At 45.1% G+C, this 27,147-nt stretch overlaps 1 protein-coding gene across 3 annotated transcripts in view; it reads right to left on the minus strand.

Annotated features, from left to right (window-relative positions):
* ttll7 (tubulin tyrosine ligase-like family, member 7) overlaps window positions 1-13,952 on the minus strand; it is a 283,625-nt gene extending 269,673 nt beyond the window's left edge. For 2 of the 3 annotated variants that reach the window (XM_059648159.1, XM_059648157.1), the window contains exon 1: window positions 12,051-13,952. The gene's annotated coding sequence lies outside the window, so the exon portion shown is untranslated. The remainder of the gene's footprint in view (window positions 1-12,050) is intronic. The other variant, XM_059648158.1, reaches the window with a different exon arrangement.
* Between the last annotated feature and the right edge of the window lie 13,195 nt (window positions 13,953-27,147).

The following is a 27,147-nucleotide window of genomic DNA, read 5'->3' on the forward strand; positions in this document are numbered from 1 at the left end:
CTCTATACCTTCCTCTTAACACCTTAAAACTATGACCCCTCGTGGCAGTCAATCCTGCCCTGGGGAAAAGTCTCTGGCTATCGACTCTATCCATGCCTCTCATTACCTTATACACCTCGATCAGGTCACCTCTCTTCCTCCTTCTCTCCAGACAGAAGAGTCCGAGCTCAGTCAACCTCTCCTCGTAAGACAAGCCCTCCAGTTCAGGCAGCATCCTGGTAAACCTCCTTTGCACCCTCTCCAAAGCCTCCACATCTTTCCTATAATAAAGCGACCAGAACTGGACACAATATTCCAAGTGTGGTCTCACGAGGGTTTTGTAGAGCTGCAGCAAAACCTCGCAGCTCCTAAACTTGATCCCCCTGTTAATGAAAGCCAAAACACCATATGCTTTCTTAACAACCTTATCCACTTGGGTGGCAACTTTGAGGGAGTAATTCTTGCCCTATAACCTCAAGACCGTAAGATTATCGTACAGGGGTGTATGATGCTCCTGACCCAGCGTCTACATCCTACAGAGAGTTTCCCCTGGAGGAGAGTCTAAGACCTTGGTATAGGCAGTGGAGTGGAGTTGAGGATTAATACATCAACCACGATCTCATTGAATGGTAGAGCAGATTTAATGGACTGAATGGCCTATTTCTGCTCCTAAACCTTATATTTTTTATTATCATCATGCTCCCTAAATGGTGAGCTCCCAACTTGCCACTGCATTAATATCAAGGCAATAGGCTCAGGCGCTTAAGTGACAATAAATTAGTGTGGCCCAGGATGTGTCCTTCTGGGCCTTTCTCTCTCTCTCAAAATAGGACAGAACTAGATTTGGGAACCTGCACTACTACGAATGTTATTGGTCCTTACTTGGGAAAATGGGTCAGGTTCAGACTCAAGTGAATGGAAGTCCCACTCCAGTTCACTCTCACAAAAGGAAACCAGGCCATTGTTTCCAGCACAGGGCTGTGTATGTGCTCATCTCTCATGCTCAGTGGGACACTGCACACATGGGCATAAGACACGAACATCCAGGCCTTCCCCTGTGGAGTCACACAGGGGCAATGACTGCACCCGTCATCTGATTAAATGCCCCTCCCTTCCCCCGCAGGGAGAGGGCACAAGATTCTAGCCCATATGGCATGGCCTGAAATTCACCTAGTCAATGTTCCTGCCATGCATTGTGGAATATTTTATTGCCACAAAGATGTTACATTACTGAAAAAAAAACTGTGCATTATACGGTCCTGAACGTGCAAAGGCAGGATATGCATAGCTGATAGATGAAACGCACTGCATGTGATCCCTAGACAAAGTGCCAGGTGCTACCATCACAGATGGTCGCCAAGATCCATCTGCCCTCAGCATACAGTCTCTGGGTGCTAAAATCGGTGTTAATCATTTTGGTTCTCAAGAAGGATCAGTGGACCCGAATTGTTAACTTCGTTTCTCTCTCTCCACAGACCTGCCGAGCTTCTCCAGCAATTTCTGCTAGTGTTGTAGGCCACAGGGTGGTGTTTGCCAAACCTTAAGGCCATTACATCTGGTTATAAGTGAGACACAAGAATCGCGAGCCATCATTACTAATGGTCAGAACTGCCCAAGGGGTGTGGGGCCAGGGGAAAAAATCACACTGTGTAGGCCTCAGGTTGGAGGCTTATAAATTCCATGAAGCTCCTTTGCCTTAATGGCACTTGAACACCTTCAAACAAAACCAGAAACAAAAGATCAGATGGTGCCAACTTTCCCCCATTAAACCTGTTCCCAACTCTGCCCAGTCTCCAAGTCATTGGAGCCAATGGTGCCAAGGATTGGGCCCAGATGGTTACTCTGCTTCACCCTCCCCAATTATGGTCACTGAAGAACTACCTCAAATGACCATCCTGGATATTCCCAAATTAGCAACAAAACTAATATAACTAAATTACTAAAGACTACTATCACTTGGCCTGCTTGCTGATCACCAGGGGACAGACAAGTCAATTTTGACTTCTTTCCTTCTTGGATGTCATCAGGAATGAATTCCTGTTGGCTGGATTCCACGATATTACGAAAGGTTTTGTCGTTATTTACAGATCAAAGCTTGGCTTAGGTGACTTGTTTGATACATGCTGAATGCAACTGCAAAAGCAAAGCTTCAATTCAGTTCACTCACGTGACTTTTGTTTTCCCTTTATTCAATCATGGGGCAAGGGCATTGCTGGCCGGGCAGCATTTATTGTCCATCTCTAATTGCCCAGAGGGCAGTTAAGAGTCAACCCACATTGCTGTGGGTCTGGAGTCACATGTAGGCCAGACCAGGTAAGGATGGCAGTTTCCTTCCCTAATGGACTTTAATGAACCAGATGGGCTTTTCCTACAATCGACAATGGATTCACAGTCATCGTTAGATTCTTAATTCCAGATATTTATTGAATTCAAATTCCACCATCTGTCATGGCAGGATTCAAACTCAGTCCCAGAACATTATCTTCGTCTCCACACTAACAGTGCAGCGATAATACCACCAGGCCATTGCCTCTCCTGTCCCACCTTCGCTGGAGGGGGCCACAAACACAGGCCTGTGCAGACAACGAGCAGCAGCAGGTCACTGAGCTCAGCCACAGTGACCCCGAATCGATGCGGACCTGGGGGGACATGGTCACATTTCCAACAACGCAGGCTCCCTGATGGAATTCCATTGTCGAAACGGTGGGGGGGGGTGACGGCAGTGACAGGAAGAATGGGCGTGGAGGGAGGGGTGGAGGGAGGATGAATAGGGGGAGAGAGACAGACAAACAGAGTGACCAATGGGCTGGGAGGGTGAGAGGGGCGAGGGGGTAGACAGACAGACAGACAGACAGACAGGGAGAGAGAGAGAAGAGACTGACAGTCAAGTGTGGGGGGGTAGGGAGAGCTGGAGAGAAAGAGAAAAGTGGTGCGTCAGAAAAGAAGAGACTGAGCCTTTGCTGGAGGGAGAATACCTGATGGTGAAGCAATGTTGTGACAACAGCCATGTTGCTGCAGAGCTGGGAATAGCTGGGGCTCTTGTCGGAGGGAGTGGCGGTCGTTTGACTTTGGGCTAGTGGACAGCCAGATTGGAAGGAGCTTTGTGTGGGTTAATGAGAAAAGGACTTGACCATCAGATGGTGACGTGTATCATTTTAGAACAGTGTCATCAACAGCCATGTGAAAGAGGTCAAGGAAATGCTGGAATTGGCTAACAGAAGTAAACTTGGTCATGCGACCCTAGTCATGTGACTCCGATACCTACTTATATTATTCCAGCCAATTCGTTTGTCTCCAAGCACCACCTTACTTTCATTATCTACAATTATCTCTGCTTTAATTAATCTGTTTACAGGTCATCCTGGTTGTTGACACTTTACTCATACTATTTGTTTTGAGCCTCTTGATCACCTGCAAAGACTTGCTATTCAGCCTGTCGACACTCTACTTACACTTAACTATTGACGCTCTTAATTACCTGGAATTATCTTGCCATTATCTTTCCATCTATGTAATCTGTGCCTGTGAGCACCCCTCCACTTCACCTGATGAAGGAGCAGTGCTCTGAAATCTTACGATTTTAAATACACCTGTTGGACTATAACCTGGTGTTGTGTGACTGACTTTGTCCACCCTGGTCCAACACCAGCATTTCCACATCTTGGAACACAGGCAGCTAAGGGGAGACTTACTTGAGGCCCTCAGAATCAGAAAGGGGTTTTGATGCAGTGAGTAACAAATAAACCGTTTCCAGCAGCTGAAGGGACAACCTGCAGATTCAAGGTGATTGACAAAACAGCCAGAAGTGGACAAAGTTACATGAGGGGGCAAGGCAGTGGAACCTGGGATGCACTCGCTGGAAGGCAGGTGGAAGCTGATTTAATGGTAAGGAATTAAATAAATTTGAGAAACTTTTGCAGGTTTCAGGGAAAGGGAAGGTGAAGGATAAATTGGACAGTCCTTTCAAAAGTGTATCTATGTTTCCAACGGAAGGGAGAAGTGCCACCATGAACAATGGCCACTGTGATTCATCACCATGTACAGGTACACCATTACCTCCCACAGGAGAGAAACAGGTCTGCTTTTCGAGCAGTGAAGATCAAACACACGGAGCTCAGTTCTCTCTCTCTTTCTGAGAAAAGGTGCTCATGAGTTAATGACCAGACAGCAAACATTGTCAATCTCACATCGATCATCCGCAGGGTGACATTGCTGAGTCACTAGCAGCAGATTTATGGGGAATTCTGTTGCACGTCTCACATTCTTTCATAGAATCCCTATAGTGCAGAAGCAGCCATTCAGTCCTCAGTGAACCTCTGAAGAGTATCCAACCCAGACTCACTCCCCTAAACCTGTAACTCTGCACTTCCTATGGCTAATCCATCTAGCGTGCACATTCCTGGACATTATGGACAATTTAGCATGGCCAATTCAGCTAAGCTGAACATATTTGGACCATGGGAAGAATACCCAGAAGAAACCCTGGCAGACACAGGAAGAATGTGCAAACTCCACACAGACAGTCATATGAGGCTGGAATTAAAGCCTGGCACTGTGAGACAGCAGTGCTAACCACTGAGCCACCATGCCAGCCCCATTATTCCAAAACAATGTTGGTCCTGCTGTACAATGCAGGCTTAGGGTGTGACAGTCCCCAAGACCAATGGCAGTTTAAAGTTTCTAATGTGAAGCTCAATGAAGGAATTTTATACACGCACACAGACACACACATCCAAGTCATTTCACATAGTCATTACAGCTGGAGCATTGGAAATATTTTGAGACAAACAACCTGGTCACCTCAGACTTTTGAACCTTTGTGAACCCTTTTCTGTTTGACTGGCATCGCACCTTATCAACGGTGAGGTGGTGGGGAAATAGAGTGATAATCCATCTAGATGTGGCGGCTGGCCACAAATGGAGCTTCTTTTGAAAGAGACAGCACAGTCACAGTGGACCAAAAGGCCTCCTTCTGTGATGTAACAATGGAGGATTCTAATTATTATTTCAGTGCGGGGAACAGAGGACAGATCGTATCATTGCTCGTCCCCAACAGATCGGTAACACTGGCCTAGAACTGAAAAGATGTCAAGCAGCCTGGAGCTTTTTCAGTAAACTTCTTATCCTATTTAAAAGCACAGTGCAAGAAAAGCAATCTCAAAATACACTTCTCCAAAGGCATTAATCAAGTTTGCAAATATTTACAGACACAGTTGGACTGTGCACAGGGTTTAACAGTGAAGGAAATATCATGGAGAATTTCTGATGTTGTACTTCAAACAGGCAGCCTCTCAGAGTGATGGTGGGCCCTAAAGTTGCCATTCAATATTATAGAATCCCCAGTGTGGGAACAGGCCCTTCTGCTCAACAAGTCCACACTAGCCCTCAGAGCACCCTACCCAAACCAATTTCCCTAATCTACACATCCCTGAATAATATGGACAATTTAGCATGGTCAATCCACCTAACCTGCACATCTTTGAACTGTGGGAGGAAACCCACACTGACATGGGGAGAACATGTAACCTCCACACAGACAGTCACCCGAGGGTGGAATCGAACCCGGGTCCCCGGCACTGTGAGGCAGCAGTGCTAACCATTGAGCCACTGTGCCGCCCTTGAACGTGACCATTGCTAATGTGGTTGGGGTCTCAATTTCATTTTTCAGTGTCCCACATCCTCCACACACTCCCCAGTAAGCCTAGACACTTACCATAGAACACAACTGTGAAACTCAGCCGAGAATAAGCTCAATGACCCAGCCTCCATGTTGGAGAGAATTCCACTGACTAACCACCGACTGATAGGATGAACTCATTTCCATATGTTCAAACTTTGTTACCTTAGTTCTAGAAAATCACTGTGAGGAGTAACATCTTCTGAGCAACCACCTGGTCCAGAGCCCTCAGAATCTAATCTGTCTCAATAAGGTCACCTCTCATGGAGTCATACAGTATGGAAACAGATCCTTCGGTCCAACCAGTTCATGCCAACCATAATCCCAAACTGAACTAGTCCCACCTACCTGTGTTTAGTCCATATCCCTCCAAACCTTTCCTCTTATCTTATTGTCTTGCCACTATATCTGCATCTACTACTTACTCTGGCAGCTCTCATTCTATCAAGGTCCAATATGAGCTCAGCACATACTGTTATCCTCTTGCTGATTCTTTCAGAAGGGTTGATGAGGTTACTATTTATTGTCCATCCCTCTTTCCTCATATGACATCCCCCTTCATTCCAGGAATCAATTCAAGAACACAATTTCTTTTATACTTCCAATGCTTCAGGAAGGAGATTGAAACTTCTGCAGTCTCACCAAGACCCTTTGAGGTGACTCTAATGTGGATCCACATTCCCTGAGAATGCAGGGAGCTTCAGCCAGGAGAGGGAATCTTCCCCAGGAGTCATCACTCCAAGCCAGCCAAGTAGGTGGAAATTTTCAGATCCATTCTCATGGCTCAGGGCTCCCTCACTCTCAGAATGACGATCAGGTCATGGGATTAAACTGGTGTTTTCACCAGGCGATGATAAGCCTCTCGAGAAAGTGTATAAAAATCATAATTACACAAAATGGCAAAGGGAAGGGACAACTTACAACACACCAGCACTAACCCTTCCACTGGTGGGCACAACTTCTTTCTGGAATCTGGCTTCAGAATTGGCCACTTAACCAAACAGATCGAAGCAAAGGCATTTTTTACTGACACCAAAAGCTGACAATGTGCCCCACCCCTCACAGCACGTGCCGTTTCCTTATCAACAGCATTTTTATGACATCATCTGTATTATTAACAAAATGAGCCCAGGCCCAGCAGTGGCGTCCTGAGCTTTAAGAGCCCAGTGTTGTCAGAACATTGGCACCTCAGAGCACTTACATAGCCCTGCTGTCATCTTCCAACTACACCAAAGTAGAACTAAGAAACACCACACAGGGGAGAGCAAAATGCCGCGGATGCTGGAGACCTGAAACAAATGCAGGAAGTTGCTGGAGGAAATCAGCAAGTCTAACGGTCTCTGTGGAGACAGAAAAAACTCTGGCTCTGAAGGATTAAAGCAGACTCAAAACATTTACATAGCCCTTCTATCTCTTCAGATATTGCCAAACAAAATACCAATAGGTCTTAACAAAAACAAACCAAAGAACTCAGATGCTGGCAATCAGAAATAAAGACAGAAACTACTGGAGAAACTCAGCAAGTCTGGCAACATCGTGGACAGAAAGCAGCGCACAGATATATCTGGCAGAATCACACCACCACTTTGAGTAATACTCTTTGCCGATATTTGAGAGAGGACCCTTAGCTTAAGTAAGCATTGGGAAGAGAATCAGCCGTCAGTTGCTGAAAGGGTGGGCAGTGCCTGTTAAATGTAGTTTGTGGCCTGTTGGGTCACTTCCCACCCACCCGCTGACCTGCTCCTTCCATTTTTTGGGGTGGGAAGGCTTGGAAATATCAGGCAGCTAGTACAACCAATGCCTCCCCCCCCAACCCTCCACCTAGCACCCCTTCGACCCAATGAGGTGATCAACTGGCCAATGAGCAACTTCATGCTGCCCTAAGGAGACCCATGCCAATGCCAGAAACCTTTACTGTGCACGCTGATGTCGGGCAAAAATGTTGGCCACTTCACCTTTTTTTTTGGGGGGGGGAAAGAGGGATCCCCCGTCAGCATCTGAGGCACTGAACCCCACCTCCCCGACCCTGAGGTCATATAATATCCAACCTTTCATCCTCCAGTGGTCTCTCAAACCCTCAGTCCCCTCACGCCCTGCCCTCAAACTACACCACCCTTGCTGGGGTCTGCAGGCCAGGCTTTGCCTGTGGCTCACACTCGCTTCAGTCCAGCCGTGGCACTTGGGGGACCTGCTGCTGTCCCAGTTGTGGCCACCATTCAAACGTGGCGCTGTTGCCTCCATGGTTGCCAACCAATCACTGAGGCAGGATTGCCTCGATAAAAGGAGGGGCGAAAGTCACATGCTCATTTAATAAATGCCTCTCATTCATTCCCCCCGTCCCATTTCTCTTCCCAGTGCAAATCAGCCAAAGGGCAAGCTTTCTCACAGACAGCCTCCCTGCTGACTTTTTAGTTGCCGAGAGTTTAGGGTCTGCATTATTTACAAATATATTAATGACTTGGATGAGGAAAGCGAACACTCCGTAGCCAAGTTTGCAAATGACACAAAAATAGGTGGGAAAGAATCTGATGGCAGTGACATTGGGAATCTGCAGGGGGATAAGCAGTTTAAGCGAATGGGGAAGAACTCAGATGCAATACAATGTAATAAAATGTAAGGTTATGCACTTTGCAGGAGGAATAGAAGAATGGAATATTATTTAACTGAAGAAAGACTGCAGAAAACAACAGCTCAGTCGGATTCGGGAGTCCCCATCTATGAATAATAAAAAGCTAGCATTCAAATTCTGCAGTTCATAAAGAAGGCAAACGGAATAAAACAAAGAACCACGGATGCTGAAAATCTGAAACAAAAACAGATTGCTGGAGAAACTCGGCAGGTCCAGCAGCATCAGTAGAGCATGAGCAGAGTCAGCATTTCGGGTCCAGTAACCCAACTTATAAAAGGAATATTGGCCTTTACTTGAAAGAGGATGTGACAAAACAAAAGGGGGAATTATTACTAAAACTATTCTAGGCACCAGCACACGTCAGATCCCAGTTGAAATTCTGTGATCAGATTTAGGACCCATATTTGAGGAAAGATCATCGGAGGCCGTTCAGAGAAGGTTCCGCTGATCCTGGGAATGGATGGACCGTCTTATGGGGACAGGTTAAGTAGATTAGGCCTGTACTCATTGGAATAGAGAACAATGAGAGGTTATGTTCTTAAAGTGTATAAGAAACTTATGGACAAAAACAGAAATTGCTGGAGAAAGTCAGGAGGTTTATCAGAATCTAATCTAGAGAGAGCAGAGTACACGTTTTAAGTCCAGTGACTGCCAGCAATTTCTGCTTTTATTTCACATTTCCAGTGTCTGCAGTTCTTTGTTTTGAGATTCTTGGGCGATTTGACAAGATAGGTGAACAAAGGTTATTTCCCCTTGTGAAACAGTCTAGGGCCACGGGACATGATCTCAGTGAAAGGGATCAACCAGTTAGCACAGAGATGAGTTGGAATTTCTAATGACAGAGGGTAGTGAATCTATGAATTCTTTACCATGGACGACTGCTAAGGCTGGGGTCATTAAGAACAAAGCAACAAGGAGCAGACAACTGGGTCCCTCAAGCCTTCGCCACCATTTAATACAATCATGGCTTATCTCATCTCAGCCTCAACTCCACTTTCCTGCCCGCTCTCCATAACCCTTCAACCCATAGACATTTTTAATGAGTTATCTCCTCCTCAAATTTACTCAATGTCCTGGTATGCATTACACTCTGGGATAGTGAATTCCAGTGATTTATGACCCATTGAGAGAAGTAATTTCTCTTCATCTCTGTTTTAAATGTTCTACCCCTTATCCTAAAGCCAAGATTCTTGAGATTGCCCCACAGACAGAAACACACTTTCTACATCCACTTTGTTAATCTCTTTTAGCATCATATTTACTTCAATTAGATCTTCGCTCATTCTTTTAAACCAAACAGAATAGGCCTAACCTGCTCAATCTCTCCTGGAGTATTGCATGCAATTGTGGTCTCCCTGCTATAGGAAGGCTGTTGAGAAGCTTCTAAGAGTTCAGGAAAGATTTACGAGAATGTTACCAGGGTTGGAGAGTTTGAGCTATAGGAAAGAGTTGAATAGGCTGGGGCTATTTTCCCTGGAGCATTGGAGGCTGAGGAGTAACCTTATACAGAGGTCTATAAAATCATGAGGGGCATGGATAGGGTAAATAGGTAAGGTCTTTTCCCCAGGGTGTGGGAGTCCAAAACTAGAGGGCATAGGTTTAAGATGAGAGGGGAAAGATATATAAGGGACCTAAGGAGCAACTTTTTCCCCCGCAGAGGTTAGTGCATATATAGAATGAGATACCAGAGGAAATGGTGGAGGTTGATACGATTACAACATTTAAAAGGCATCTGGATGGGTATATGAATAGGAAGAGCTTAGAGGGATATGGAACAAGTGCTGGCAAACGGGATCATATTTACACATGATATCTGGTCGGCATGGATGAGTTGGACTGAAGGGTCTGTTTCCATGCCGTATACCTCTATGACTCTAAGACAAACCCTCATCTCTGGCATCAATCAAACGAATCTTCTCTGAACTGCCTCCAATACAAATACATCCCTCCTCAAGTCAGGGGGTATTGAATATGCAATATTCCAGGTCCAGTCTCAATAGCGCAATGTATATTTGCAGCAACACCTCCCTACTTTATTAACCCTGTTCCTTCAGAAATAAATACCAAAATTCCTATTTGCCTTCTTTATGACCTGCTGCATCTGCATACCACTTTCCTGCAGGAAGTATATTCAACACAGACAGACAAATTTTCAGACAGTAAGGGAAACAAGGGATATGAAGGGAAGGCAGGAAGGTGGTGGTAAGGATTACCAGTTCAGCCATAATCTCATCAAATGGGAGAGCAGATTCAATGGGCTGAATGGCCTACTTCTGGATCTATCTTATATACAAAGCCAGTGCAAGCTAGATAGGCCAAGGAAGAACATTGGGTATTGCAGCAGAATTAAGCCATTCAGCCCTTTGAGTCTGCTCCATCATTTTTTGACTATTCATTTTGAGAGATGTGGATGTCACTGGATGGCCACCATTTAATGCCAGTCCCTAGTTGCCCTTGAGAAGGTGGTGCTGAGCTGCCTTCTAGAACCGCTGCAGTCCACCTGCTGTGGTCGACCCACCATGCCATTACGGAGGGAACTCCAGGATTTTGACCCAACAACAGTGAAGGAACAGCGACATATTTGATCATGGCTGATATACTTCTCAACCCCATCCTCCTGTCTTCTCCCCATAAATCTTGATTCCCTTACTAATCAAGAGCCTATGTATCAGTCTAAAATTCACTAAATGGCTTGACCTCCACAGTCTACTGCGGCAATGAGTTCCACAGATTCACCACCCTGAAGAAATTCCTCCTCATTTCAATTCTAAAGGGCTGTCCCTTCAATCCGAGGCTGTGCCCTCAGGACCTAATCTCTCTCACCAAAAAACCTACTTGAAAAGGAAAACTGTTATCAAAAATCACAAAATACGTGCATAACATTAAGAAACCAGAAAATGCTGCTTTACTCAAAAATCTATGCCATCACAAACTATTCTGATGAAAAGTCATAGACATGAAGCAATATTAACTATTTCTCTCTGACATGGCCTGCCAAGAACTTCCAGCATTTTCTGCTTTTATTTCAGAATGAGAGTGAGCATCCATTGCGCTCCTGAGATGCTGCTTGGCCTGCTGTGTTCATCCAGCCTCACATTTTATTATCTTGGAATTCTCCAGCATCTGCAGTTCCCATTATCTCTGAGCATCCATTGCATTGTTTTGCTCTAACCTCGATTGCACTTCCCTGTCAAAACAGAGCAATGTTTTCGTTTAACTGCAGGCCTCGTAATCTCGGATTACCTGTACAGCAACAGTGATGCCGGCAGTGCATTCTAAAACCTTGTACCATTCACTGCAATCTGATACCGAACTCTCCACGGCGCTGCTGTATGGCTATTCCATTCGCAGGCAGAAAAAAAAATGCCTGGGAGGACAAACAACAGCAAAACAGGAACAAAAACCAAAGGGGGGGGGGTTGTGTGGAAGGAATAATGAGGGTTTATTCAGTTCACGGATTTTAGAAAAGTGTACACACCGTAGAAACGTAAGGTATTATCCTCATGCACACCCGGAAGTGTCAGTCCGCCCTGCCCCATTGTGTTTCACCATTTCACTGTTGGTTACCTGGAAACCGACAACCGGGGGCAACAAAAGAGGTCCGTTTGAAAGCGTACAAAAATGGGAAAAGGGGGGGAAATGCTGAAAACGCCCCTCACTGCAAACTACTATTAGTCTACAACCACATGAAAAAGCAGAATCAATGTTATTTATCCCCGTCTGCCATAACATTACAGCAAATCTTCAAGACAAGGTTACACTCACCTTCTTTCAGTATTTCACTGAGAACATTATACGATTCTTTTTCACAACCGCGACCTGAACAAGACCCTTTGATATTTCAAGGTTTAGGTTGATCACGTTGAAGATGATGCTGGTCTCTCGGTTCTCCTATGATACAGCAGTCAGTGCTGTGACACACAGAGGCACATGTCACTGTTTATTGTCCCTGCTGGCGGCGAATACATTATCAGATTCTGCTCCACTGTGAGCCCCATTCAGATAGGGCAACTCCCATCCCGGCTCCACCACAATATCCAGGGCAAGATCCTGGTTGCGCCCCCCTCTCTTTACCCCAGCACCTTACCCTTGGCTCAGACAGGATTGTTTCCACTCCCCCGTTTCCTCCTCCTCCTGCTGCTCTGTTTCTGCTGGAGCGGGATATTCTGAATCCGAATCAAAGCGCATCAGAAACAGCAGCGTCTTCACCCACTACAGGCAGAGCCCAGCTCCGCACTGACTCCGCTCCGGGTTATTGATCCGCACTGACTCCGCTCCGTGTTATTGATCCGCTCCGGGTTATTGATCCGCACTGACTCCGCTCCGTGTTATTGATCCGCTCCGGGGTTATTGATCCGCTCCGGGTTATTGATCCGCACTGACTCCGCTCCGTGTTATTGATCCGCTCCGGGTTATTGATCCGCACTGACTCCGCTCCGGGTTATTGATCCGCACTGACTCCGCTCCGTGTTATTGATCCGCTCCGGGTTATTGATCCGCACTGACTCCGCTCCGGGTTATTGATCCGCTCCGGGTTATTGATCCGCACTGACTCCGCTCCGGGTTATTGATCCGCTCCGGGGTTATTGATCCGGACTGACTCCGCTCCGTGTTATTGATCCGCTCCGGGGTTATTGATCTGCACTGACTCCGCTCCGTGTTATTGATCCGCTCCGGGGTTATTGATCTGCACTGACTCCACTCCGTGTTATTGATCCGCTCCGGGGTTATTGATCTGCACTGACTCCGCTCCGGGGTTATTGATCTACACTGACTCCGTTCCGGGGTTATTGATCCGCACTGACTCCGCTCCGTGTTATTGATCCGCTCCGGGGTTATTGATCTGCACTGACTCCGCTCCGGGTTATTGATCCGCTCCGGGTTATTGATCCGCACTGACTCCGCTCCGGGTTATTGATCCGCTCCGTGTTATTGGTCCCCACTGACTCGACTCCGGGTTATTGATCCGCACTGACTCCCCTCTGGTTATCGATCCGCTCCGGGTTATTGATCTCGCAGTGACTCCGCTCTGTGTACTGATCCGTACCTCCGCTCCGGGTTATTGATCCGCACTGACTCCGCTCCGGGTTATTGATCCCTCACTGATTCCATTCCGGGTTATTCATTCGCAATGACTCCGCTCCGGGTTATTGATCTGCACTGACTCCACTCCGGGTTATTGTTCTGCTCCCAATTGTTGATCCACACTGACTCCCCTCTGGTTATCGATCAGCTCCGGGTTATTGATCTGGCAGTGACTCCGCTCCGGGTTATTGATCCCTCACTCACTCCACTCCGGGCTATTGATCCGCACTGACTCCACTCCGGGTTATCGATCAGCTCCGGGCTATTGATCTGGCAGTAACTCAACTCCGGGCTATTGATCTGGCAGTAACTCAACTCCGGGTTATTGATCTGCTCCCGGTTATTGATCCACACTGACTCCCTTCTGGTTGTCGATCCACTCCAGGTTATTGATCCGCTCCGGTTGATTGATGCGTATTGGGTTATTAGTCCATTCCAGTTAATTGATCCAAACCAGGCTGGAATATGTCTGGGATAATGGGAACTGCAGATGCTGGAGAATCCGAGATAACAAAGTGTGGAGCTGGATGAACACAGCAGGCCAAGCAGCATCTTAGGAGCACAAAAGCTGATGTTTCGGGCCTAGACCCTTCATCAGAGAGGGGGATGGGGAGAGGGAACTGGAATAAATAGGGAGAGAGGGGGAGGCGGACCGAAGATGGAGAGTAAAGAAGATAGGTGGAGAGAGTGTAGGTGGGGAGGTAGGGAGGAGATAGATCAGTCCAGCAAAGACGGACAGGTCAAGGAGGTGGGATGAGGTGGTAGGTAGGAAATGGAGGTGTGGCTTGAGGTGGGAGGAAGAACAGGTTAGGGAAGCGGGGATGAACTGGGCTGGTTTTGGGATGCAGTGGGTGGAGGGGACGAACTGGGTTGGTTGTGGGATGAGGTGGGGGGAGGGGATGAACTGGGCTGGTTTAGGGATGCAGTAGGAGGAGGGGAGATTTTGAAGCTGGTGAAGTCCACATTGATACCATTGGGCTGCAGGGTTCCCAAGCGGAATATGAGTTGCTGTTCCTGCAACCTTCGGGTGGCATCATTGTGGCACTGCAGGAGGCCCATGATGGACATGTCATCTAAAGAATGGGAGGGGGAGTGGAAATGGTTTGCGACTGGGAGGTGCAGTTGTTTGTTGCGAACTGAGAGGAGGTGTTCTGCAAAGCGGTCCCCAAGCCTCCGCTTGGTTTCCCCAATGTAGAGGAAGCCGCACCGGGTACAGTGGATGCAGTATACCACATTGGCAAATGTGCAGGTGAACATCTGCTTAATGTGGAATGTCATCTTGGGGCCTGGGATGGGGGTGAGGGAGGTGGAATGGGGGCAAGTGTAGCACTTGCTGCGGTTGCAGGGGAAGGTGCCGGGTGTGGTGGGGTTGGAGGGGAGTGTGGGGCCGACAAGGGAGTCACGGAGAGAGTGGTCTCTCCGGAAGAGAGACAAGGGTGGGGATAGAAAAATGTTCTTCATCCTTATCTTCTTATGTCCTCAGCCTGATTACTTGGAATTTTTCTAAGGGGCCTGCCATAACGTTTATAAAAATAACTCCTCTGTTACTTTCCCAAAGACTTATTTTATCATAATTGGCTTGTCGTGTTCTGCTTTTAGTCTCGGTCTCTTTTTAAAAGTTGCTTTCCGTATTTTATAATCTAATGGAACATTCCCAGAATCCAGGGAATGTTGGAAAATTAAAAACAGCTCATACCCACCTCCCTAACCTGTTCATCCTCCCACCTATCCCCTCCTCCCACCTCAAGCCGCAACCTCATTTCCTACCTACTAACCTCATCCCGCCCCCTTGACCTGTCCGTCCTCCCCGGACAGACCTATCCCCTCCCTAAATGCACACCTCCACAGGCTCCACCTCCACCCCTTTAACTTGTCTGTCTCCTCTCCACCTATCTTCTCCTCTATCCATCTGTGATCCGCCTCCCCATTTATTTCAGAACCGTCTCCCCGCCCCAGCCCCAGCCCTTTTCTGTTGAAGGGTCTAGGCCCGAAACATCAACACCACAATCGCAAACTATTCAGGCCTAATCCAGTGTTCAGGAGGCCCATTCAGCCCCGAATGGAGGAACAATAGCTCAACAGATTTGCAAGGTGATGGTGGAGCATACAGTCTGTATAACTGCTGGCCCTGATCTGGGGGGGAGAGAGAGAGAGACCGAGCCATCCCCACAGCTACCGACAGAAGAGGGATCCCAGACAGCTACTCTCCTTGAGAACTATCTGTACAGCTATCTCCTTGAAATCTTCTGACAGAGGGCTGTTCCAAACCAGGGGAACCAACAGCAACCAACCACAACCAGCAGATCGGACAACCGATGACCTCCGAAAACCACCAACATGCCTGCAAGGCCTCAGGCATATCCTGAGGTGAAAACCGGATCGAACCACCACAAGTAACAAAAACCCAAGTTCTCAAACCAGACTGAACACAGTCTGAAGCCTTCAGTTAAGCACTGGCTATGACAAGTGGGAACAGCCAGCTGTATTTCAAAATTGTGTTTCTGCCCAGTGGCGAGCCCTTTTCCTCAAGATCCAATGTATCCAACCTAGCTAGTAGGGAGGGAAATGTAGGTAGGTGACAGTGCAGGGCACCCCAAGGTCAGAAAGTCTGATTAAAGTGTCTGCGTTAAAAACCACTAATTAATTTCTAATAGTAATTAACCTGTGTTAAGTTAATAACCAATCGTGTCAGTTTCACTGTTTTGAATTTGCCTTTGTAACTCTTGTATTTTTATTCACCTTTGTTTTATTTACGTTTATTACTTTTGTCTTATGATATACTCACCTTTGCATTTAATAAACACAGATTCTTTGCCCTGAAGCACTTCTCCACTGCCTTATTCACATCACATTCTTAAATTAAGTTGAGTGTCAGAACCAAGGACCTGGGGGTGATTCGAACTACCTAAAAATCAGCAAATTCCTGATTGCAAACCAGAATCCCTCAAGGGAGCATTAGTACAGTGGAACCAAACTTAAAAGATCATGTTGAGGGTTTATAATCAAGACTATCCATAGGATTGGGATAAAGGAATTTCATTAATATCTTCTGCAATTAGGGATGGTCCTAATGAATCAAATAAACTCAGTCCATTTGAATTAGTTTTCAGACAAGAGGCGAGAGGACCACTGAAATTAATTAAAGAAAAATTGGTAAGTCAGAATTCAGAGACCGCATATTTGGACTATGTCAGATTTTAGGGAGAGATTAAACAGCAGGTGAGTTGGCTAGACAGCATTTGAAAGTAGCACAGCATATAATGAAACAGGAAGCAGACAAGGAATTAAAAATTCATTGTTTTGCTTGGAGATAAGGTGTTAGTATGTGAACTTTTAAAGCCACAAATTAGTGGGCCTTATCAAATTGGAAGGAAATCAAGTGAGGTGAATTACTCGATAAGAATGCCAGAAAGAAGGAAAACTCAGTATGTCAAGTGAATATGATCAAACAATATTTTGATGGGGAAGTGCAGCAAAAGGAGAATGTGGTATTTGTTACAACTCAGAGTGAAGATAAAAATCCAGAAAACTTTGGATTTAATATTCCTCAAATTAAATTGGACAATGAGGAACTTCTCAAAAATTGGGATAAGTTACTGAGTTTCCTTCCGGAAGAAAATCAAAATGATCTGAAAAGAGTTATTACAATCCATGGAAAGATATGCTGGGAAGTACTAATGTGATTATGCATGATGTACAGATAGGAAGTCTTGTTCTAATTAAGCAAGATCCTTATAGACTTAACCCTCTAAAATTGACAGAGGTTCAAAATGAGGTTGAAAGCATGCTCAAAGACAATATAATTGAAGTGAGTTGCAGCAAATGGAGCTCACCCATAGTAAAGGTGGCAAAACAAGATGGAACCCAATGAATATGTTGTTGATTATTGCAAAGTCAATGCAGTTATGAAATTTGATTAATATCTTATTCCACAGCTGCAAGACTGTATTGAGAAGATGGAACAAGCAATTTATAATTTGAAGCTGGACTTACTCAAAGGATACTGCAGGCACCCTTATCTGAGAGAGCGAAGGAAATTTCAGCTTTCATGACAATGAATGGACTGTACCAATTAAAATCATGCCATTTCTGGATTACCCAATTGTGTTGTGTCCGTGATTTCCAGTCACATATGGAAGGAATATTTACAGCATCAAGTGGAATTGTTTGATCGGCTTCAAGAGGCGGTCTTGGTGATAAACCTGGCTAAGAGTGAGTTTGCAAAGGGCCCAAGTCATGTTATCAGACACGGACAGGTGGCCCCACGTGATGTGAAAACAAAGGTTATTGGGGAGAGCCCCATCCTATTGATGAAGGGGAAAGCACTATGATTCCTGGGACTGAATGGCTTTTAGTCGAAGGTTCATACCAAATTTTAGCAGCCTGGTTACTCCATTCACTGCCTTGTTGTAGAAGTACAGAAAATGTCAGTGGACAGAGGAATGTCAGAAGGTATTTGACAGCCTGAAAACGGTGTTCACCACTGCCCCAGCGTTAGGTACACCTAATCACTGAAAGCCATTTGATTAACTTGGAGAGGGCTCAGAAAAAAATTACCAGGATATTGCTGGGACTGGAGGTTGAGTTACCGGGATAGGCCAGTGTTTATTTCACTGGAGTGTTGGAGGTTGAGGGGTAACCTTATAGATGTTTAGAAAATCATGAGGAGCGTAGATAATGTGAATGGCAAAAGTCTTTTCCCTTTGGTGGGTGAGTTCAAAACTAGGGGACGTATTTTTTTAAAAAAAAGGGTGAAGGATTTAAAAAGGCCTGAGGGGCAACTTTTTCAGACAAAGGGCAGTTCGTGTGTGGAATGAATTGCCACAGTAAGTGGTGGGTGCAGGTATAGTTACGACATTTAAAAGCCGTTTTGATAGGTACATGAATAGGAAAGGTTTAGTGGGATATGGGCCAAACAGAGGGAAATAGGAATAGTTGTGTTTCGGAAAGTTGGTTGGTATGGATAAGTTAGACTGAAGGGTTGTTTCCATTCTGTATGACTGTAAGACGTGAGTTTGGTGCTCGACTGTTGCAAGAAGATGACAATGAGAAGGTAAAAATTACTACTAGGCATTTTTCCAGAAAGTTGCATATTCATCAACAAAGATATTCCACACTTGTGATGGAGACCTTGATTTTGCTGCTGCCATTGCAATATTTCAACATTTATGTTGCCACTAATGTTTGAGACAACTGGTCATAACTATTTAATGTTTCAGAAATATCAGACTGCTTTGATGGAGTTTGTTGTTACAGCAATTTAATTTTAAAATTATACACTTGGCTGGATGAGAGAATGTAATTGCTGACACATTATCACAACTTTGATGATGGAAGGCGATGTTCATTCGCAAAAGAAACAGATTGAAATGGACTGTAGTATTGAATGTTTGCATGCTTTGGGTCAATGCAATGTGTAAGTACTGCAATGTGTGATAGCACAAGTCTAAAAGGTTTTTAACATTGATGGCTCATTCTTTTTAAAGGGAGGAGGTGTGGCAATACTATGGATTTAAGTGATATATTTTATCCTTTTTTGTCATGAAGAGAGATTAAGACAAAAGTGAAGAACAGTCTGCTCAAAGTCAATAAAGTAAATAGTGTGAGGCCTTGGGATTTCTTTTTAGAAAAAAGAAGCAGCCTGAATGGGTGCGGTCAGGCTCCAACAGAACTGGGTTTTAGTCTAGCTTTCAGCAGTTGTTGGGGTTTGGTTGTGGAAGCTGCTACAACTAAAAGAGCTCTGCCATTCCATCTCAAAAGCTGCACGACCGTGGTCTCGACTCCACCCTCTGCAACTGAATCCTCAGTTTTCTGACCCTTAGGCTGCAGTGATGATAGGTACCTGCACGTCCTCCACAATAACCTTCAACACTGGAGCCCCTACCCCAAGGGTGTGTTCACAGCCCCCTATTGTACTGCCTGTATACCCATGAAGGTGTTGCCAAATCCCAAACGAATACCATCTACAAGTTCGCTGATGGCACCACCATCTAAACAACAATTCAAGACATAGAAGGACAATAGAGGGCTTTGTGACATGGTGCAATGGAAACAATCTGTCTCTCAACATCGGCAAAACTAAAGAACTGATCATCAACTTCAGAAATAAAGAAGGAGAACACACCCCCCCCCCATCTACATCAATGGAAGGGAGGTTGAGAGGGTCGAGAGTGAAAATAACCAACAACCTGTCCTAGATCTCCCATGTAGATGCAACAGTCAAGAAGACACAACAACACTTCTTCCTCAGGCAGGAAATTTGCCATGTCCGTAAGATCCCTTACCAACTTCTACAGATGCCCCATTGAAAGCATACTGTCTGGTGCATAATGGCCTGGTACGGCAACTGCTCTGCCCAGGACAGTAAGAAACTACAGAAGGTGGTGTGCACATCCCAGACCATCACAGAAGCCAACCTTCCACCCATGGACTATTTACATGGCTCGCTGCTGCAGAAAAGGCGGCCAACATCAAAGACCCATCGCACCCCAGTAATGTTCTCCTACAACCTCTTCTGTAAGGCAGAAAACACAGAAGCCTGAACACACACGCAATCAAGTTCAGGAACTGCTTCTTCCCAGCCATTATTAGACTGATGAATGGACTCTAGCCTCAAATAATGCTGATCATGCTAACGTTGATCTCACCTGGCATACACCCTGTTTAATGTAATCTGTATGCCTCTAAGACTTCGAGTTATACATCTTTGCCTTGTATGATCTGCCTGTACCACTCGTAAACAAAGCTTATCATTGGACTTCAGTACATGTGACAATAATTCAAATAATGGTGGCTAATGTGCTTCTCAACGTCATTCTCCTGTCTTTTCCCTGTCAGCCTTGATCACCCAACTAATCAAGAAACTTATCTATCTTTGTCTTAAAAACACTCAATGACTTGGTCCCCACAGCCTTCTGCAGCAATGAGTTCCAAAGATTCTCCACTCTCTGGCTGAAGAAATTCCTCCTCATCTCAGTTCTAAAGGATCATCCCATTACTCTGATGCTATGCCCTCAAGTTCTCATCTTTCCTACTAGTGGAAATATCTTCTCCAGATCCACTCTCTCCAGGACCCTCAGAATTCTGCAAGTTTTAATCACGTTCCCCTCATCCTTCTAAACTCCATTGAGTATCAATGCAGAGTCATCAACCACTCCTGATAAGTCCTTCATCCCCAGGATCATTCTTGTAAACTTCTTCTGGACCCCCTCCAATTCCAGCACAGCCTTCCCTAGACATGGACCCAAAACTGCTCAGAATAGTCTAAATGCAGTCTGGCCACAGTCTTATACAACATTGACAGTGCATGCCTGCTCTTGCATTATTGCCCTCTTGAAATATTTGCTAACATTGCATTTGCCTGCTAAAATAATTCCATGGGAGGTAGGTATCCCATCACCAAGTCACCCTTTATTTACACATGCTCAGTACATAGACTCTGACCAGCTAGCTCGATGCCAGTCTCTTCAGTAGGGAAGCTTTCTGATACACCTGTTTATGTGTCAGCCAGGGTTCCCCGTTTGGGCCAGGTTAACAGCCCAATTCAGGGAACTCATACTCAATGAGATCCATCTGACGCTGGTTCAGGTGAGTCTTGTGTCCAGCATTGCCACTCCTGATGCCATTTGCCCCACCCCCCGACCCCCAGTTCCAGAAATGTGAGGTTTAACATGGTGCAGAGTCTTCTCCCCATCAGCAGCTCTGCTGGAGCTATCCTGTTGTGTAAGGGGTAGTTATGTAATCAAATAGGAACCTGGACAGCTCGGTATCAAGTGAAGCCATCGGCTGTTCCTTTAAGACCACCAGACCATTAGACAATGGATGGTATGGAGAAGTCCAAACATGCCAAATGCCATTTGACTCCAGGAAATAGTCAAATTCTCTGCTGGTAAATGACAGCCCGTTGTCCATGACAAATATTTCACAGAGTCCATGTATTGTAAACGATGCTCGAATGAACTCTATGCATATCCAATCACTTTGAATGGGTGTTCACAATGACCAGGAACATTGATCCGTGAAAGGACTGGCATAGTTCACATGTAACTGAGTCCAGGGTTTACCCAGCAATTCCCACAAATGTGGAGGCGTTGCTGGTGACAATTTTTGTCCTTGTTGGTACTGTGCGCACAGCCTAACCAACGCAGCGTCCAAATCTGGCCACCAGACAAAACATCTCGCAAATATCTTCATTTTGAAAATCTCTGGTGGAGTTCAGCCAGCGTCTGACAGTGACCTTTGCTTGGGACATTTACTCTTGCTCCCCATAATAATGTCATCCTCTACTGTGAGGGATGCGTACTAGCCCAGCTGCGAGAAGTGGTTTACCGTTTGTTTGAAATCCCCACAAAGGCAAACCAACCTGTCAAGCTTTGCAATCTGCACATTCCACAGGCAGGATTGGTTTAAAGATTGCTTCACCTTCCTGCCTTGTGATTTCTGCCTCTACTTTTGCCCATACACCAAATAGCACTGGGCAGGCTTTGCGGAACCACTGAAATGTTCCCTGGTCAACATGTAAGGTGGCTTTACATCCTTTGATAGTCCCTAGACCTTCCCAAAAAAAAGTCCATGTATTTAACTAGGACTTTGGGATGCACAAGATAGGGGGAAATGTGGCAGATTAGATTCAGAATTGGCTGACATTTAGAAGAAAAAGGGTGATAGTGGACAGAAAATATTCAACATGGTGCTGAGTTACGAGTGGTGTACCACAAGGATCTGTTCCGGTTCCTTTCTATTTGTGATTTTTGTAAATGATTTGGATGTAGGAGTGGATTAGTAAGTTCACAGGCGATACAAACATGGGTCGTATTGTGGATAGTGCGGAGGGCTGTTCTAGGCTCTAAAGGGACATTGATAGAATGCAAAGCTGGACTGAGAAGTGGCAGATGGAGTTTAACACTGAAAAAGTGAGGTGATTCATTTTGGAAGGACAAATTTGAAAACAGCACACAGGATTAACAAAGATTCTTGGCAGTGTGGAGGAGCAGAGGGATCTTGGGGGTCATGTCCACAGTTCCTTGAAAGCTGCCACCCAGGTGATATAGTTGTTAAGAAGATGTATGGTGTGTTAGCTTTCATTAATAAAGGGATTGAGTTCAAGAGCCATAAAGTTATGCTCCAGCTGTACAAAACTCTGGTTCAACCATATCTGGAGTATTGTGTCCAGTTCTGGTCACCCTATTACAGGAAAGATGGGGAAGCATTGGAAAAGGTGCAGAGGAGATTTACCAGGATGTTGCCTGGAATGAAGGGAAGGTCTTACGAGGAAAGGTTGAGAGAGTTAGGGCTTTTCTCTTTAGAATGATGAGGATTGAGAGGTGACTTGATAGAGGTGTACAATATGATCAGAGGTATAGAGTGGAAAGCCAGAGACTTTTTCCTAGGGTGGAGGTAGCTATTATGAGGGGGCATAGTTTTAAAGTGAAAGGAGGAAGATATCAGGGAGAGGTCAGAGGTAGATTCTTTACTCAGAGTGGTCAGGGTGTGGAATGCTTTGCCGGAGAGAGAGTAGTGGATTCGCCCTCATTAGGGGCATTTAAGCAGCTATTAGGTAAGCATATGGATGGTAGTATAAAGGTAGGGGTGGAGGTTAGATAGACCTTAGGATTAGGGTAAAAGTTCAGCACAACATCATGGGCCAATGGGCGCAGTCTGTGCTGTGTAGTTCTATGTTCTTTGTTCATGCAGACAGCCAACTTCCAATCGAAAAATGTTGAACCAAAGTGAATCTTTCTCATCCAATTCTGCCCCATCAAGCTTGGGCCCAAGTCTTTTACTACAACCAGTGGTAACTGAGCCAATTGCTTCTCATAAGAGACCAGAACTGTATTCATACACTTAATCTGTAAAGTTTCCCTGCTGTATGTTCTCAGTCTGGCCAAAAACTTATGCAGACCTAAGGGTAAGGCCCAGTGTGAATATTGTTAAAGACTGGTTCTGCAATTCCTGATACAGCCACACCAGAGTATCGACCTCCATTCGAACTAGGTGACCATTTAACCATGTGTTTATTTTGATTGATTCTGATTTGGATGTTGCTGAGCAATTTAACTGTTCCAAACCACATGTTGGTGGACTTTCCAGGGTGCACGCTTTCCTAGATAGTAAACTTGGAGTTCTCTTACTCAGTTCCGGTCTCAAAGCTCTTTTGCAGTTTTGGGTCTACCTGCCAGCAGCAACTACAATGACTTGCCCCTGGCCTGTTCTTCAGGAGTCTGAAGAACATTTTAGCCATTTGGTTGAGGCTTGGCTTTGTTTTGGGGTTTTGCTGTGGACTGACCTGGAGTCTCTCTGCTCATGTGGCATTCCCCAAGCTCAGTCAGCCTGCAAGGGTGTCCACTTCCATTTGAATACTTTGTAACTTATATGCCCCACTTGCCAGATTGCACCATGATAAAGCCAGTTCTAGCACCTGTTTGAAATCCAGTGGGCTTCAGCCAGTAGGCACTTTCACGTGGTTGCATTGTTAATCCCAAATTGTCCCTTATCATCTCAGTCAGTGTTAACCCAAAATCACATGCATCTGCCATTCATCTTAACCTCATCAAAAATCCTGATGTGGATTTTTCTGATTCTCAAACTGCTAAATTAAACTAATAGCATCTCAGAATTAGAGGAGGCTTGGCATCATGGTTTTCCTTAAATCTGTCACCTCTTGAAAGGTTTTAGTATCTTACGCCCCAGAGAATATTAGACTCCTCATAACTGAAAATGCTGCAGGTCCACAAGGAGTCAGAAGAATTACTTATTGCTTTTCATCTGCCCCAATGTCATTTGCCCAGAAAAGTAACACATTCATTCCACATACTGGGCCAAATCTTCAACCATGAGGATCTCTAACAAAGGCATGATGCCAGAAATGCCTACCCCAACTCCAAAATGGCAGTTGCAAGTGAATGTTCTTCAGGAGCATACTGTTGTCTGTTATCACCACCCACACAATTCCATGGACACTGGTGTACACACACACGCACACGTGTACACGCACACGTGTACACGCACACACACACACCCCAAAGCCAGACCTCAGAGTGTGGAGAATCCCTGACTCTCCTATGTATATCTGTCCATCCGGTCTCCCTGATTGGAACTGTAAACTGGGCCAATTAGGGAACTCATACTCAATGAAATCCACCTAGCCCTCAGAGGGCTGAGATTGACAGCTCTGCAAACATGGTCTATCGACAGGGTGATAATGGGAACTGCAGATGCTGGAGAATCCAAGATAACAAAGTATGAAGCTGGATGAACACAGCAGGCCAAGCAGCATAAAAGCTGACGTTTCAGGTCTAGACCCTTCATCAGAGAGCACTCTGATGAAGGGTCTAGGCCCGAAATGTCAGCTTTTGTGCTCCTGAGATGCTGCTTAACCTGCTGTGTGCATCCAGTTTCATACTTTACTATCAACAGGGTGAGGTGAGAGAGAGAGAGAGAGAGAGGATTCAGAAATATGAACCACCATCTTCCTGGGAGAAGACCAGGAATTTCCAAACATCAACCCTCAGGAAGGATGAAGACCATTAACACCAAAGACAGCATGATGTGACTCCACCATTCCAAAAACGTTATCCCCCCTTTCTTCTACCAAATGGCTTTGGGATTGTAGAAGCATTCTCATTTGTCATAGTCATATTCTTGCTTTGTCTGAGACAACGAAGTGTGGAGCTGGCTGAACACAGCAGGCCAAGCAGAATCAGAGGAGCAGGAAGGCTGACGTTTCGGGCCTAGACCCTTCTTCAGAACTTCTTCCTTTGTCTAGTTTATTAATGTATCATTTCTAAATAGCTGCTTCTTACTCAACAAATTATCAGAAGATTATTGCAAACTGTTGATCATCTACATTAAGTAACTGTGATTGTGAAGCTGCCCACCTGCCCCACCCTGCTAAATCAACAGCTTTTAATATTCCCTCCAATATGATCAGTATGGTTCTGCCACTATCAAACTATATCCCCACATGGTTTTTAGAGCCTTTAGACTCTGTCTGTCTCTCTGAATACATTTCCTAGCATAACACTCATCTTCACCACCTTGACTCCAGGGAACAGAGTAGCAGCAACATGTCCCATTGCACTGCAAAAATTCACCAAATATTCCTAGACAGCCCCTTCTAAATCCATGATCACTTCCATCTGGAAGAAAAAGGTGAGCAGGTGTAAGGAAACACACCACCTCCAAGTTCCCTTCCAAGCCAGTCACCATCCTGACTTGGAAATACATCTCCATTCCTTCAGTGTTGCTCTGTCAACCTACAATACATGGTCTGCTGCGATTCAAGCAGGCAGCTCACCGGCACTTTCTCAAAGACAGCGAGGAACAGCAACAATTGTTGGCCCTGTCAGTAACACCCATGTCCTATCAGTGATTAATGATCTTCTAGGATCACCCTGGTGGAGAAAGGTAGTCCTCAGCTCTCCTGAAAACTGCCTGGTGAAACACTTCTCCCCTGTCCCCCTCTAACAAGAAACGCAAGGAGCTCCTAGATTTCCTCATCAATCAACAAAATTGAAATTCATCAACTGGAGATGGCAGGGGGTGGGGGGTGGGGGGCGCGGGGAAATGCAATTCTGCAAATGAATCTGAACAGAACTGCAAGAGAGGAGTGTGGTTGCCATTACTGTTGAAAAGAAAAATACAAATTAACTGTCAACACAGGCTGGAGAGTTCCATCAGACAGTTAAAGTAGTAACGGGGATAAAAGGTCAAGTTTAAAATTGTCAGATTATTAAAAGGACAAAATAAACTAAATGTGTTCACTAGAGAACCAAAACTTCACTGTTTTTAATAAGACATTTGTAACTAATATCCAACAGGAATGCAATGTAATTTAACCTGCTAAAGGACTTTTCTCCCTGACAATTTGGACTTAATTAGTGGCTTTGAGTTATTTATAGTTCTCGCTATAAGTCTTCAAGGAGTCTGATCATTGCAGTTCACAGAATTTGGTTTGGACATTGCATCAACCTAAAATTTGCAGCTTTATTGAGGAAGTAAACATCCAGCAAAAACAGAATTTGCTGAAAAAATTCAGTAGGACTGGCAGCATCCGTGGAGAGAAAGCAGAGAGTTATGTTTTGAGTCTGGTGACCCGTCTTCAAAACCTGAAGAAAGGAGCATTAATTCTGCTTTCTCTCCAAGAATACTGCCAGACCTGCTAAGTTTCTCCAGCAATGTTTGTTTTTGTTTCAGATTTCCAGTTCTTTGTTTCATTTAAGTAAATATGTAAACCATTAGAAGGAGATTTTTCAGCGATTCCAACCTAGCCAATTGTTTTCACTGATATTCTCTCCAATTCCCTCTGCTCTATCGGTCTTTATCCCCACCATCTCACAATTCTCATCAAGGAGTTGCAACAATTTCAAACCTCAAAATGGGGTCACAGTGAGAAAAGTTTTGGAAGCTCTGGTCTTACTGCTATCGGGGAAGAAATGATTAAAATATTGTCATGTCAATGTAGGCATGAAGGCTGCTATCAACAAAGAGTTGAATCTTTATGAACATGAAGGCAAAATGGAAATCCAAGCATGCAGCTCATGCCTGGATCACTGCTTGTCTGAATAGAGGGTGATGCAAACTGAACTCTTTACATTTACACCATCAATCTCAATTTAACAGCATTTTTTGCTTAGAAGTAAAGGTTTATTGCTACACTCCTATCATTAGACTAGAAAAAGCCATCATGTGATCTGAAGGTACATTTGTGTCATCGGCACAGACTATGGAGAAGGGAGTGCCTTAGCTACAAATTCCTGTGCAGCTGAGATAGATAGTA

The sequence above is a fragment of the Stegostoma tigrinum genome, chromosome 8, assembly GCF_030684315.1.
Source record: "Stegostoma tigrinum isolate sSteTig4 chromosome 8, sSteTig4.hap1, whole genome shotgun sequence".
NCBI classification, from domain to species: Eukaryota; Metazoa; Chordata; class Chondrichthyes; order Orectolobiformes; family Stegostomatidae; genus Stegostoma; species Stegostoma tigrinum.